Source organism: Lepisosteus oculatus, chromosome 25 (assembly GCF_040954835.1).
Source record: "Lepisosteus oculatus isolate fLepOcu1 chromosome 25, fLepOcu1.hap2, whole genome shotgun sequence".
NCBI classification, from domain to species: Eukaryota; Metazoa; Chordata; class Actinopteri; order Semionotiformes; family Lepisosteidae; genus Lepisosteus; species Lepisosteus oculatus.
The window spans coordinates 15,348,450-15,362,648 of NC_090720.1; positions in this window are offsets into that span (position 1 = coordinate 15,348,450).

Below are 14,199 nucleotides of genomic sequence, written 5' to 3' on the forward strand. Positions count from 1 at the left end.
CTCTTTATCCAGTACAGAGGATTTGGAGCCTATCCCAGCAAGCAACGGATGCAAGGCAGAATGCACCCTGGACATAGCGCCTGTTCATCACAGGACAGACAGACACAAACACAAACACACACCAGGGCTAGTTTTCCCGTAAGCCAATTAACCTACCAGTATGTTTTGGAGTGCGAGAGGGAATCATATCACACATATGGAGAAAAAACACAGAACCCAGAAAGAACATGTAAACTCCACACACACAGGATGGCAGGAATTGAACCCAGGGTCCCAGTGCTGCAAGATAGTAGTGCTAACCACTTCGCCACTATTAGAAATGGATGGATATCTTAGTTATCTTTCTCGTTAAGAGGTTTGCATGCATAATTTAATTTTGAAAGCCACTAAGACATCTGGTACTGCTGTTGTATTTATGAAAACAAAAAGCATACTAACAACTGTTCCATCCTATTCCTTAGTTAATACATTTTATTTTTATAAACAGTTAATATTGTTAGCAAAATATTTTGAATTATATTTTACCCTATTTTTTCTTTAATTTTGTATTTAACTTGTTTTCTGAAAGTCAGATTTTAATGTATATTTGAACACTAAATGTATGGTTTTACCAGATGGGGGGAAAAGTGCAACTGTTTATTACAATGCTAAATGTAATATTATTGATTACTAATAGTTTATATTAATACCTAACTTTCTTAATTAGATGTATTCAAAGCAATGAACTAAGTGTAACGTATAATTCAGAAATACAATCGAGAATAATTTTGTGGTGTTTGTATAGATTAAACTTTTTAAAATGCATAACAAATTTAAAGATGATTAAAATCTGTAATCTTTCCACTTGTAATGTCATAAGACAGAACAAGAAGTTCCTGCTTTGTCTAACGATGGTATCAAAAAGTAATCTAAGTGGTGAGAAACCTCTGCTTAATAGGCGATGTCTATGCACCACTTTTGCATTGTGTGCCCTTCAAAGGCGCAGATGGTGAATTCGTCACAGTTTTGTATGACAAGCCAAATTACGTACGAGTGAGCATCGATCATTTTAACACCATCACTACTGCAATAAATGAGCATGTGTCATTGGCATTTGGTAAGGTCATCATCAAGATCATCATCAAGCTGCATTTCTGACCTGTGAAAGCGACAAACATCTAGAAGGATGATGGTCATCAAAAGCTGCACCCTTCTCTGTACATAAACTGGCCAGCAGCCATATCACCCTGCAACTCACAACTGGCAACCCACTGAAGCTAAGCAAGTGTGAGCCTGGTCAGTACCTGGATGGGAGACCTCCTGGGAAAAACTAAGGTTGCTGCTGGAAGAGGTGTTAGTGGGGCCAGCAGGGGGTGCTCACCCTGTGTGGGTCCTAATGCCCCAGTATAGTGACAGGGACACTATACTGTAAAAAACAGGCACTGTCCTTAGGATGAGATGTAAAAGCTCCTGACTCTCTGTGGTCATTAAAAATCCCAGGGTGTTTCTCGAAAAGAGTAGGGGTGTAACCCTGGCGTCCTGCCCAAATTTCCCATCGGCCCTTACCAATCATGGCCTCCTAATACTCCCCATCTATGAATTGGTTTCATTACACTGCTCTCCTCACCGCTGATGTGGGGTGAGCATTTTGGTGCACTATGGGTGCCGTTGCATCATCCAGGTGGATGCTGCACATTGGTGGTGGTGGAAGGGAGTCCCCATTACCTGTAAAAGTGCTATATAAGTGTAAGCAATTATTATTATTATAAATTACTACAAATACCAGGCGGGGTATGGATTACCAGGATTTTCAGGGCTGCCAGTTCAGTACGGCTCTGGTATAGGAGGTATTTTCTGTACCTTTTCTGAAACGCAAGTTTGAAATAGCTAAACCGCATATGGCATTGGCAGCTAAAAACATTGCCTAATAATTGTTAGCAACGTTACAAGTGCTGTCATGTTTAAAGCTGCATCACAACATCAAGAAGGTTGGGGTCTTGCTTACATCAGAAGGGGTGTCAAGAGAAAAAGACAGACATAATCATTTCATCGCCAGGGGCCGCCGAAGCCTGATAAAAGAATGGCTAAGAGAAGACAGACATCTCATAAAAGCCGTATTAACATCTGAGGTTAATAGTTAATACTCACCCTCACGGTGAACACTGGCTCGCTATTTACCTGACAAATGACAGCAGAGCAGAATTTTTCGACTCCTACAGCTTTTCACCCATCTTTTTTTTCTTTCCCAAGAACATTATTGATTTCCTAAACAGAAATGCTAAATCTATATTCTATAACAACAGACAGTTGCAAGATTCTTTTGCAGTGACTTGCAGACAGCATTGTGTCTTTTTTCTATACCATAGATATATACCATAGTAGTATACCATAGCTTGCCATATATACCATTTTCTATACCATAATAAGGACTTATCTTTTAGACACATTTTAGAACGTTATTCTACAAATGCGATCCAGAATGATCAAATAGTTTAAATGTTTCTGAAAAAATGTCGACGTGAGAGACGAAAACTACTGTACCCTTTTAAACCATTTGAAAATATGAATGTGCAGTTATGCACGTCACTGATCTAAAATAAAAATAAATGAATGTTATTTTATTGTCTGTGTGATTAAAAAATACTTGAGAATATATAATAAAATCAATACAATATTTGTACTACATTTTCACTGTAATATAATGCTATAATACACACACTTTTTAAATATACATTTCAAGCTAAGTCATTTATCATAAACATATACCCTTAGGAGAAAAAAGTGTTACAAAGACAACCAGGTGGATCTCAGCATTAACGTTAATCTCCTAGGCATTTTGGCTGTTATCTCACTGGCCAGGGTGCAGCCAACAGCTCTGCTCTGGGTTTAAAAGATTGGACCAGTAGCTCTCTGTTACCAGCTTTGGCGAGTAAGGTGCCAGGCATGTAGATTTCCACCATAGCCTCCATGAACCCACCAAAGCCCTCAGCCTTTGGGCTTTTAATTGGCCAACACCTGCTGCTGCTGTGTGAGAGTTCTGACCAGATCAATCATGTGAGACCCCTCAATGGGTGAACCCTTGTACACAAATTGTCATTTTTTATTCCAGGCTATTAACGGCTCATTTTGTGCCATAGTCTTTAACAATATCTCTGCATTTTTCCTGAACTTCTGAGACACACTATCTAAAATATACCCAATGTCAGTGTCAGTTGATGGCTATGGTTTTGGGAACGAGGGTGATAGATCAGTGGGTGCATTTTCAGGTAGTACAACTGTTAAAGTTCCCTTCAATTTTACTTTTTCATATTCGGTCAGATGTGAGTTTTGAAGAATGTCTTTCATTTCATCAGACAGCCTACAGGCTGTTATTTTTCTACCATCGCTCTCGTTGCCAGACCAGTCTTGGAGCTAATCGAGCTGTTTGTGAGTTACAAGGTGCATTTTTTCAACATGCTCCATTATCGGTTTTGTAGAAGCACCGTAATCAATGGCATGGTAATATTCAACAGTGTCCTGATAAAACCGCCTCAAAGTCAAACTCAAAGTCTTTATAAACTTACACTTCCTCTTCAGGGTCCCAAACTGTTTAGCAGATAGCAGTATGTTTCCCTTTCAAAGTGTTCAATGCAATTTCTGCGATTGTCTGAACAAGGTCATCAGAGGCCCCACAGAGAATAGCTTTCTGCGGACTGGGGCTGGCTTTTATCAGAAACTGTAAGAGAGTTGGGTTTCTCCAAACGTGTGAAGACATGTCGTCAGACCGAATGTGGTTTTTTAACTAGGACTGTGTTGTAATCTATAGTTTAAATCAAGGGATTTTAAACAGCACCATGTACTTTGTATTTAGTGCTGTGGTTCTTCTTTTCCGGCCCTGACCCTGAAATCATCAACTATAATCAAATTTACTTTTTCAGGCGGCAGTAACTGATTGTCGGAAAATGATGCCGGTTGACCTTCTATAAACTGAATGTATGGAAATTTCACAAGCAACTCAGAGTAAATAGGCTGCCAGCAGCTGTAACACCAGATGACATTTTCAGGTTTACAAGTCATAACGGCATCACCACAATCCAAGAGCTGTTTTATAAAATAACTTTACCACAATTCGAAGGTTTGGACAAAATGCAGGAAAAGGGATGCTTTAACCTGACATCCATCGTATTAATATCCTTATGGCAGTGATGTAAAATTTTCCTGCAGCACCTGCTTGTCGTAAACCAATTTATGCGTTTTCTTTAATTTCATGGTCTCGATGCACCACCTTTTTAATACGTACAATCCCCCGCTGCTGAATTTCTATTTCTATGTGTTTAAATTCCCAGTCCTTATCATAAGGGTTAACGCCAAAATAAAAAACCAAGCCCCGCAGACTCTCAAAGTGAACTTTTCTGTAATTGCTCACAATTGCTTTACCTTTCACCTTTAAACAGGCTTTCCCTCCAGACAACTTGTACCGATATGACTTAGGCCCTCATTTCATTGATCAACTCCCCCAAGTAATCACCCAGTTCTGGATTCCACTCCCCCTTGAGGCTCACAAAGATGACTGAGTCTGTTTTGTGGTACAGACAATGGTATTGCAAAGCATTTAACAATGTGACAAGTAATAGGTTTATTCCATGCTGAAAAGAAAAGAAGAAAGAAACACAACGTTTCGGCTGTGGAGCCTTCACCTGAAGAAGGCTCCACGGCTGAAACGTTGTGTTTTCTTTCTTCTTTTTTTTCAGCATGGAATAAACCTATTATTTGTTCCTTTGCATCCTACGCATGCTGACGCTGCTACCCACCTGAACATTTAACAATGTGTGTAACTCCAATCAGGCATAGGCGGTGGTAAAGTTAGCTATGAAAATGTTGGTGTTGGATTGGTCTGTATAGTGGTCTTTAGTGTGTTTCCAGGTGACAAAGGCTGTTTTTTTATTGATAAACTCACAGGTTGACACCTCATAATAAAGCGCAAATAAGTACCTGAACAATTCATCAGGGTTTCTCAGAATTGGGTCTTTGCCCGTACATGCCCCATAAACTGTTCAAGGCAATTTTTGAGAGCTGTCTTTTGTCCGGGTTCTTTTTAATGTTGTCAGGGTTCAAATGGATTCCCTCTCTTTCATAATATTCGTTGATATACCTTTGCTGTTTCTCAACATCATTACACCACTCTGGAAACCCCAAAGCTTCTTGTTTTAATTTCAGATGCAGTTTAATGTAGTCGTAAAAAAGATAGTGTGAGGACTCATCAAAATGCCAAAGCTCGTAAATTTCACCCACCCTATACCCCATAGTTAAGGCTGCCTGTAATTCTGGAATGCATCACACACCAGTCAACACACAATCTTCATCACCAGTGTGCACAGGGGCTGCTCTGTTGTGTTTCGGCCTACGTTCAACACAGCGTGAAAAACATTTTTTTGTCAATTTTGGTTGGAAGAACAGGAAAGAACAACTGCCCGGGTGGGTAAACTTTCACCTTCGCTAAACCAAAATACCCTTTCAAATCTTCAAAGTTTTTAGAAATTATTTGGGGGTTACCCACTGGGTATTTTTAAGTTTTGTTCACAAATGGATACAGACTGGTGAAATCATAGTAATTAATTTTTTCACTGGGCTTTCCTATGTAATGCAAGCAAATGGCGTTCGTTCTTCTCCAAAAAACAAATGGTGTGGTTGTAGGGGCTCTGGTAACTGAGCAAAGTTAAGAAATTTCTGCAAGTCAACAAGTATTTTCAGGAAGCATGTCTGTGAACTCATGCTCCCACAAAACACTAATGTTAAAACCTCTCAATTTGAGAAAATTAATTTTTACCATCATCTTTCAGTACAACCAGCCAAAAGTATTATTTGTCACCGGATTAAAATCTTTTTAGCAGTAACAAACACCACAACTGTGGAAAAAAGCACCCGTTGAACTCAAACGCAGTCTGCACTCTGTCAATTATAGCATAACCATCCAGAAAATACGGTCCGACCTTAAACTCGCCAGGTATGGTTAATGTTTCTGTAAGTAAGAATTCCATTGTACCAGTACCGGTTACATATGGCAATAAAGTTCAAGTTCAAGTTCAAGTTCAAGCATGTTTGATTTTAATGTGGTCTGTGTGTTCGATGTACATAAACCACTGAATGCTGGGCATAGAAAATTGTTTTTGCTGGGGGTGGTAATTGTCTTGGGGGAGTAATGCGATTGTCTCTTCCTGTAAAACATAAGTCTGAATATAGCCATGCAAACGCTAACAATGGTCACATACTGAAAGGGTCAATGCACACCATGCTCATAGCCCCTGTCTGGTCATGTTCATGACCTCGTCTCTGAACCTGATGTAGTGTGCTCTCTGAAGGCACCAGTTCTGTAGGGTTTGGGCATTTACTGGGACAATTATTAATTGTAGCAGTAAATCACAAAATGATTCTTTTGATGGCCTTAGAATCCAACCATGCAATATAACTCAAACAACGCACACACACAGGTACTAATACACGAGGATACATTTATTAATACATAGAATATGCATATAAACCTAACAGATCTTATCGAGAGGGTTATCAGAATACAAAAGGTATATATTCATTCAGTTACAAAGAGTTACATATATCAAGAGGACATACGTTCAGTATATCATTCATTTAGACCGTTTCGTAAATGAACTTGGTTATAACTTCTACATTAGATACTCAAAACAAGTACATAACTCTTAGGAATTAAATTGATATCAACTGGTTGGGATAACAATTGAATTCTCGAGCTGTAATGCATTGAAGTTGAATACTCATCCAATCTCTGGGGATTCAGGTCTCCTGCGGGGTCTCTGGCTCCGTGCCAGGCTGTGCTGTGTGGCTTGTGACGGTGCACTGCTGATGCTCACTGACCGGCTAGTTAGTGTTGGCTTTAACTAGCAAAGTTTGTGCACAGGAGAAAAGATGACTGTGGGTCCCAGCAAGTCAGGAAGAGGACCAGTTCGTTCCTGATGAAGCGCTAGTTCTGAATAGTGATTCAGCTGTCCACAGTTCCGACCTGTCCCCGAGGCCTGCTGCTGTTTCTAACCTCGGGTGGATCCTCTGGTTACTCTCTGGCAACCTCCGCTCTAGACTCTTAGAACAAAGGAAAGTTCTGGCACTCGGGCACGCTGGCCGTTACATGGTTGTCCGGGCTGAGTCTCAGGATGGTCAGGAGGCGTGCTGAGAGAATGTCCTGCCCTTGGGAGCCTTCTGCTCCTGGGCCGTCCTGCCCTGGAATTCTCCTTTGAATTCCCTTTAGAAAAGTCCACAGAATTCTCCACTACAGGCTCTCTGTGTTGCCTGTTTTTACCTGGAGGAACTTCAGCTCGTTGATTGGCTGAAAGTTCCATGGGCATCATTAGGAATCTTAGTTCCATGGGCATCATTAGGACACTTAGGAATGCAGTCCAGATGTCCATCTGGCACTCCCTAGACAGATAGGCGCCGATTGATGACCATTGATCATGATAGCCAGGCTTAGCTAAGTGCATTCCCCTTTGGGAGCTGTCCCTTATCAAAAGAAAACATCTTTAAATCAGCCTGCATGAATAGTTTCTCTGTGGCTGCACCACAGAGATGAACAGAGAGATGAGGCCTCATTTGGGAAAGCACAGCAGCACTTAATTCTGTCTTATTAATAAGCATTGCCGCTACACTGACACAACCTTCTCTTAGAATTGCAACATCTTGGTTGTAGTAACGTTTCAGTTCATCCTGCAAGTTAAACACATTTCCCTTACATTCGTCACACCATTGCAAAAACTCGGCTTTCTCGCTCGGTAGCATATAGTTTACACGTAAAGTTCTGGCGGCAGCATCAATCCTGCATATTTTTGGTTTTCTGAAGTGTTCATCAAATGTGGAAAAATGCCCCTGGGAACCCCATGGCTACTGGTAATTTGCTTAATTTCATGGGGAAAAAGTTTAGATAAGCAATAATTCTGATGTTCAAAGCTTTTACAGTTATGCACATTTTTTTACCACCCTGATTAATTAATTAAACGTCCATCTTTTCATCTAACAACTTTCTGATTACTAGGTAATTGTCATATCCCTTGTCATTGTGTGATATGAAAGTATAGTTTTTGAAACACCCATCGATAAATTTACACACAAAACCCTTTAAACAAGTTTAAATTCCCAGATTCGTTTATTGTTAATATTAAGGGCGTAGACGTAATTTGGAATGTGTGTCCCAGTTTCTAAGTATGCATTCAAAGTCGAAAAAAATGTACTTGTTTGAAATGTTGGGGTTCTCCAAAGGCTGTATGTAGCACAAATATGTGTCAGGGGTCTCGATTACAATGTTACACCCCGAGCACAGTTTTTCTTTACATTAGTGATTTGCGAGGTTATAAACCCCACATTTCTCATAAAGGGACCTGCTCTCACACTTACTGACACCTGTCGCTGCATTCTGAAAATGTCTCGTCAAACACTGTGAGCTACAACAAAAGACCTTACAGACAGGGCAATTCTGAATTTCTGCCTCAATTTCGCAAAACTGAGGATCTAAAAAATGTTTTACAAGATTTAACGCATGCATGCATGTTTTTGTGGCTATACGCGGCGTGGCACTGACTGCAAAAATACTCTGTCCCCATAAAAGCTTTAATATTTAAAACCTCATAGAAATTATCTTCATGCAGTAGAACAAAAAGTATTTTAGATTCTGATGGCATGGGACCCGATGCAAAATATTTCCACTCACCCTGATCATGGTACAAAATTTTAATGACCACCTTTAAATGCTTTTCAAAAACTGCAACATCTGACAAGCTAATTTTCCGATTCTCTGAAAAACCCAACTCGCTGTATAATTGTTCAGCTCCCTGCAATATTTCCCAATCGCTACAACCAGTATTCATCAAACTGTACACACAACCAATGAAAAACAAATTACTAGCCCAGTAATGTAAATCGATAAGGTGCGCCTTTTTCTGTTCAATTACCCTACTATATAAAATGGATTTAAACCTTCTACCGCCACCACCCTGCATATTAAGAGCTACTATAACTACTAATCTGAGGCTGTCGTTTGTAAGAACTTCTGTGTTGTTCTGTAAGAGGTCTGAGATGTAGTTTAAAAAATCAGCAGCATTTAATTCTCCATGGCATCTTCTGAGCGAGAACAACGGGTTGTTAAACCCGCCGGAAGACAAACACAACTGTTCAAAATCATTCGGCCCTAAACTTGGCGAAAGTTAATCCAATATTCTTTGGACTGCACCATGCACAGCGTCTATAGCCTGTATGTACAAGTCTATTCTGTCTCTATTTCCACCACTTTGCCTACTTTCCACCAGTTTTTTAAGTGCCCGACCAGAGAAAACAAAACACTGGACTTATTATATGCCAATGCTAAGGATGCATATAGTTCCATAGCCCTTCCCCCCCTTGGCAGATCAGATCACAACCTCGTCTTGCTTACACCATTATACACGCCTAATGTCCAGCATCAACCTGCGACCATGAGGACTGTGAGGAGATGGTCTCAGGAGGCTATGGAGGATCTACGTGGTGCTTTGGAGGCTACTGACTGGGATGTGCTGTGCGAACCACATAGGGACGACATAGACAGCGTGGTGGACTGTGTCACTGACTACATTAACTTCTGCGTAGACAACACCATCCCCACCAAAGACGTACACTGTTTTCCAATAACAAACCCTGGATCACCAGCGACCTGAAGGCTCTGCTGAATGACAAGAAGAGAGCCTTTAGGAGGGGGGATAAGGAACTAAAGCAGAAGTTCAGAGAGAGCAAGGACGCCTACAGGAGGAAGGTGAAGAACAGCTGCAAAGGAATACGGTGAGAGATATATGGAGCAGCATGAGAGAGATCACTGGCTTCAAACAGGCTGGGGGTGCAACGGAGGGGAACCTGGAGATGGCCAACGAGTTGAACCAGTTTTTTAACAGGTTTGATTCAGGGCCCTCTGTGGCTCAACACCCATCCCCCCACAGCCACACGCTCCTTAACCCTTCACAGCTGCGACTGCCCAACACCTCCTCCATCCCCACACAATCATGGCCGCCTACAGCTACGAACCCCAACAGCTACTCACCCCCCCATCCCCCAGCTGCCATTCTCCAACACCACCACCATTAACACCTGCAGCACTGACAGCGCTATGAGCACCATCCCCCAGGCCAGGCTGACCATCACGGCTGAACAGGTGAAGAAGGATCTGAAGAGGCTGCACCAGGGTAAGGCCAGAGTTCTGTCCCAGAGTTCTGAGGGCCTGTGCTGATCAGCTGAGCGGAGTGCTCCAGCGACTGTTCAACCTGAGTCTGCGCTTGGAGAGAGTCCCTGTGCTCTGGAAGACATCATGCATGGTCCCGGTACCAAAGAAAGGGTGCCCCTCTGTCCTCAATTACTACAGACCAGTTGCACTGACTTCTCATGTCATGAAGACACTGGAGAGGCTAGTCTTATCCCACCTGAGACCCCTGGTTAGCTCATCACTGGACACCCTACAGTTCGCCTACCAGCCCAGTATTGGTGTGGAGGATGCAATCATCTACATGCTGCAAAGGGCCTACTCACACCTGGACAGGGCTGGCAACACTGTAAGGATCATGTTTTTCGACTTCTCCAGTGCTTTCAATACCATCCAGCCCTTACTTCTAAGGAGGAAGCTGGAGGAGATGCAAGTTGATGCCTCCATGACCTCGTGGATCACTGACTACCTGATGGGCAGACCACAGTCTGTGAGACTTCAGAACTGTGTGTCTGAACAGGTAGTGAGTAACACAGGGGCTCCTCAGGGGACAGTTCTTTCTCCATTCCTCTTCACCCTCTATAGTTCGAACTTTAAGTACAACTCAAAGTCATACCACCTGCAGAAGTTCTCAGATGACTCTGCAATTGTGGGATGTATCAAGGGTGAGCAGGAGGAGGAGTACAGAGGACTGGTCAGCAGCTTTGTGGAGTGGTGTGGGGAGAACCACTTGGAACTGAATGTAACAAAGACAAAGGAACGGGTGGTAGATTTCAGGAGGAAATAGGTCAAACCTACTCCTGTCTACATCCATGGGAGTGGCGTGGAGATGGTGGACTCATACAAGTACCTGGGAGTGCACATCAACGATAGACTGGAATGGTCTAAGAACATCGAGGCCATCTATAAGAAGGGACAGAGCCGACTTTACTTCTTGAGGAGGCTCAGGTCCTTCAATGTATGTAGTAAGATGCTACATATGTTCTATCAGTCGGTGGTAGCGAGCACCATTTTCTACTCAGTGGTATGCTGGGGCCCTGGGAATAGAGCAGTGGATTCTAAAAGGCTGAACAAACTAATCAGGAGAGCAAGCTCTGTCATTGGGTCTGACCTGGACCCCTTGGAGGTAGTGGCTGAGAGGAGAATGGTGTACTAGAGGCCATCATGGACAACATCTCCCTCTATGACAGGCTTGTAGAAATGAAGAGCACATTCACCAACAGACTGATTCATCCACGGTGCGACAGGGAGCGCTACAGGAGGTCATTCCTACCTTCTGCCATAAGACTGTACAACGCATTCACTGAACACATCAACACATCTACTGCTACATCTGTTCTCTTTCTTTTCCTGTTTACAACCGTTTTTTGTGCAATATATGCCAGGGACCCGTGCAATACATTTATATTTATATCTATATTTACATCTATATTTATATTCATATGTGTGATACGATTTTTCTGCATACTGTTCTGTTCTAGTTTGTTCTTTGTGTGTCCAGACTGTGAGTAACTCTTTTAGTGCACCCCCCACTGTACTGATTGTATTGTATGTATTGTACTATTATTATTATTGTATCATTCTTTACACTGTGGCTGTGTTGTTTGTGTAAAGCTGCTGTTGCACTGCAATTTCCCTCACAGGATCAATAAAGTATCTATCTATCTATTCTTCATAGTGCTCTGTTGCTCTAAATTTATTATATAGTTTATCATAACTACAGATGCAGCAATTCAAAGTGCGCGGTACAGACACATACCGGAGGTAATTGGCTACGGCGTCGCGCATCGTGACGCAAGATGATGCGGGGTACTGCGGTACGTGATTGGTTGACCGACAGGGGCACTCGTGGTCCGTTGGTCTGTCGTAGAAAGATTTATAGTAAACGTCTTTACTGTGCCCGTTGTAGTATTTAATATTTACAGTGTATGGAATTTTACCACTGAAGGGAAATCTTAGTGCCTGAGCATAAAAAGAATAGGAGCTCACTGCAACGCGTGTGAAGGCCATAAACGATATTAATTTTGGAACTTAAACATACAGTATATGGCTGGTCTTGGTACTTTAAAGTAAAAAATACACACCAGTATTCCATTTCTCCCTAAACATTTTGCTTAGGGCTGTTTCGCCTCCCTCTTCATGTGACTTCCCTTGTAGCCTACTGGTCTATGTGCCTGACTACCAACTCACAGGTTGTGTGTTCAAATCCAGCTGGTGCTGGACTTTTCCTTTAACAAACATTTCTTCAAAAAAATAGAATAGCGATATTATGGACAATCAATTGACTTTTATATTTCAAAATATCACAACATGATCGATTCTGAGTCATTTTTGATAACAATCAACAAACAAACATTTCTTTGAAAAAATGAGACGTTTCCCTTGGTCAGAGATATAAATATATAATATATAAATAAATTAAATTTAACTAACGTGAAATAGCGTGTGGAAAAGTGGTAGTTTTAAGCATTTCTGCTAATATAATATGGAATCGCGTATCTAAAGAATTTAATAACGATATGATTATATTCATGTACTGCGACAGGGCTGTGTAAGGCTGTTTCGCCTCTCTCTTCATGCGACTGTACCAGGAAGAGGATTTCTTTCTATTCGAAACGTGTATTTTAAAAGTTTAAGAAGTAAAAACCTTACAGCGTACACAGATTTCTAAACTGATCAGGATCGTTATCTTTGTCTTATGCATAATAATGTTCACCACTCTGTTCAGCAAATTAATGATAAACTTTATTTTATATATTATATATATATTTTATAGATTATATTTTATAATCACTTGCTTTTTCTTTTTATTTAGGCTCAGATTTCAACTATAGATCGTATTATTAATAACCATAATAACAACCAACCAACAAAAACAACCATATAAATATAATACCAACCGAAAACATAGATAACGACCACAATACAAAATCAAATATATTAAACCATTATACTCGTGCAAATTCCAATTATCATAACCCCGCCCCTTATGCAAAACCAAACCCTCCTCCCATCCCAGTTTATCCTCTGTATCATCCTCAAAATCTACCTCGATTTTCAACTTAAAGCATTACTGCTTACTAGGTTTTTGAGGGGGGGGGAGGTGTCTTTCGCTGGAATTAAACCGTTTTTTTAGGTATTTTCAAAGTAGGAAGTACAGTGTTAAGTGGTAGCTGGGCTCCTCCCTCAATAGAATTGCTTTAACATGCTAATGCATTGGTTTAACAGTCCGGGAGTGGCAAGCTTCCAATGTCAACTCGACTCGATTGGAAGACAATTAACGTATTTTAGCCCTAAATGAATTAATAGCAAACATGGTTTACATAAAATACATTTTTCCAAGAAAGTTTATAATAATACGATCTATAGTTGAAATCTGAGCCTAAATATAAAGGAAAAGCATTTTCAGAGAGCAATCACGCTGTGTTTATGTAGAAAAAGCGATTAGGTTTATAAGCAATCTAATTACCTATTCGCTTAAAACGCTATATAAAATAGTTTATTTAGAGATGAATGATCAGTGTCGCAGTTTAAATAATTTTTGTAGGAGGGCTTGGACAGATTCCAAGTGCATTTTTGCAATTTACATTGCATTGTCCAATGTTCTGTTGTAATACAGGCCAGAATACAGTTAGTCTAAGCTTTATCAGCTTATTTAAAATAAATTTTTTGAATCCCCGGCGGAACAAACTCCATAGGAATCAGCGCTTTTATACAGCATATCGCCTTTAAACACATATATTTAAACACGCGTTTACGATTTAAATCAAAACGCGATTCAAATCAATATAAATGTATATTTTGTAACGCATAGGTGACTATTCATTGTTATTAAAAAGACTTAAATTCGATCATGTCGTGATATTTAGAAATATAAATTTGTTTGGTGCGATAGGTTTTATTTAATCTCTGACCAAGGGAAACGTTTTATTTTTTCAAAGAAATGTTTGTTAAAAAATAAAGTCATAGTTCCATGGGATTCAATCACAGACCATGTGACA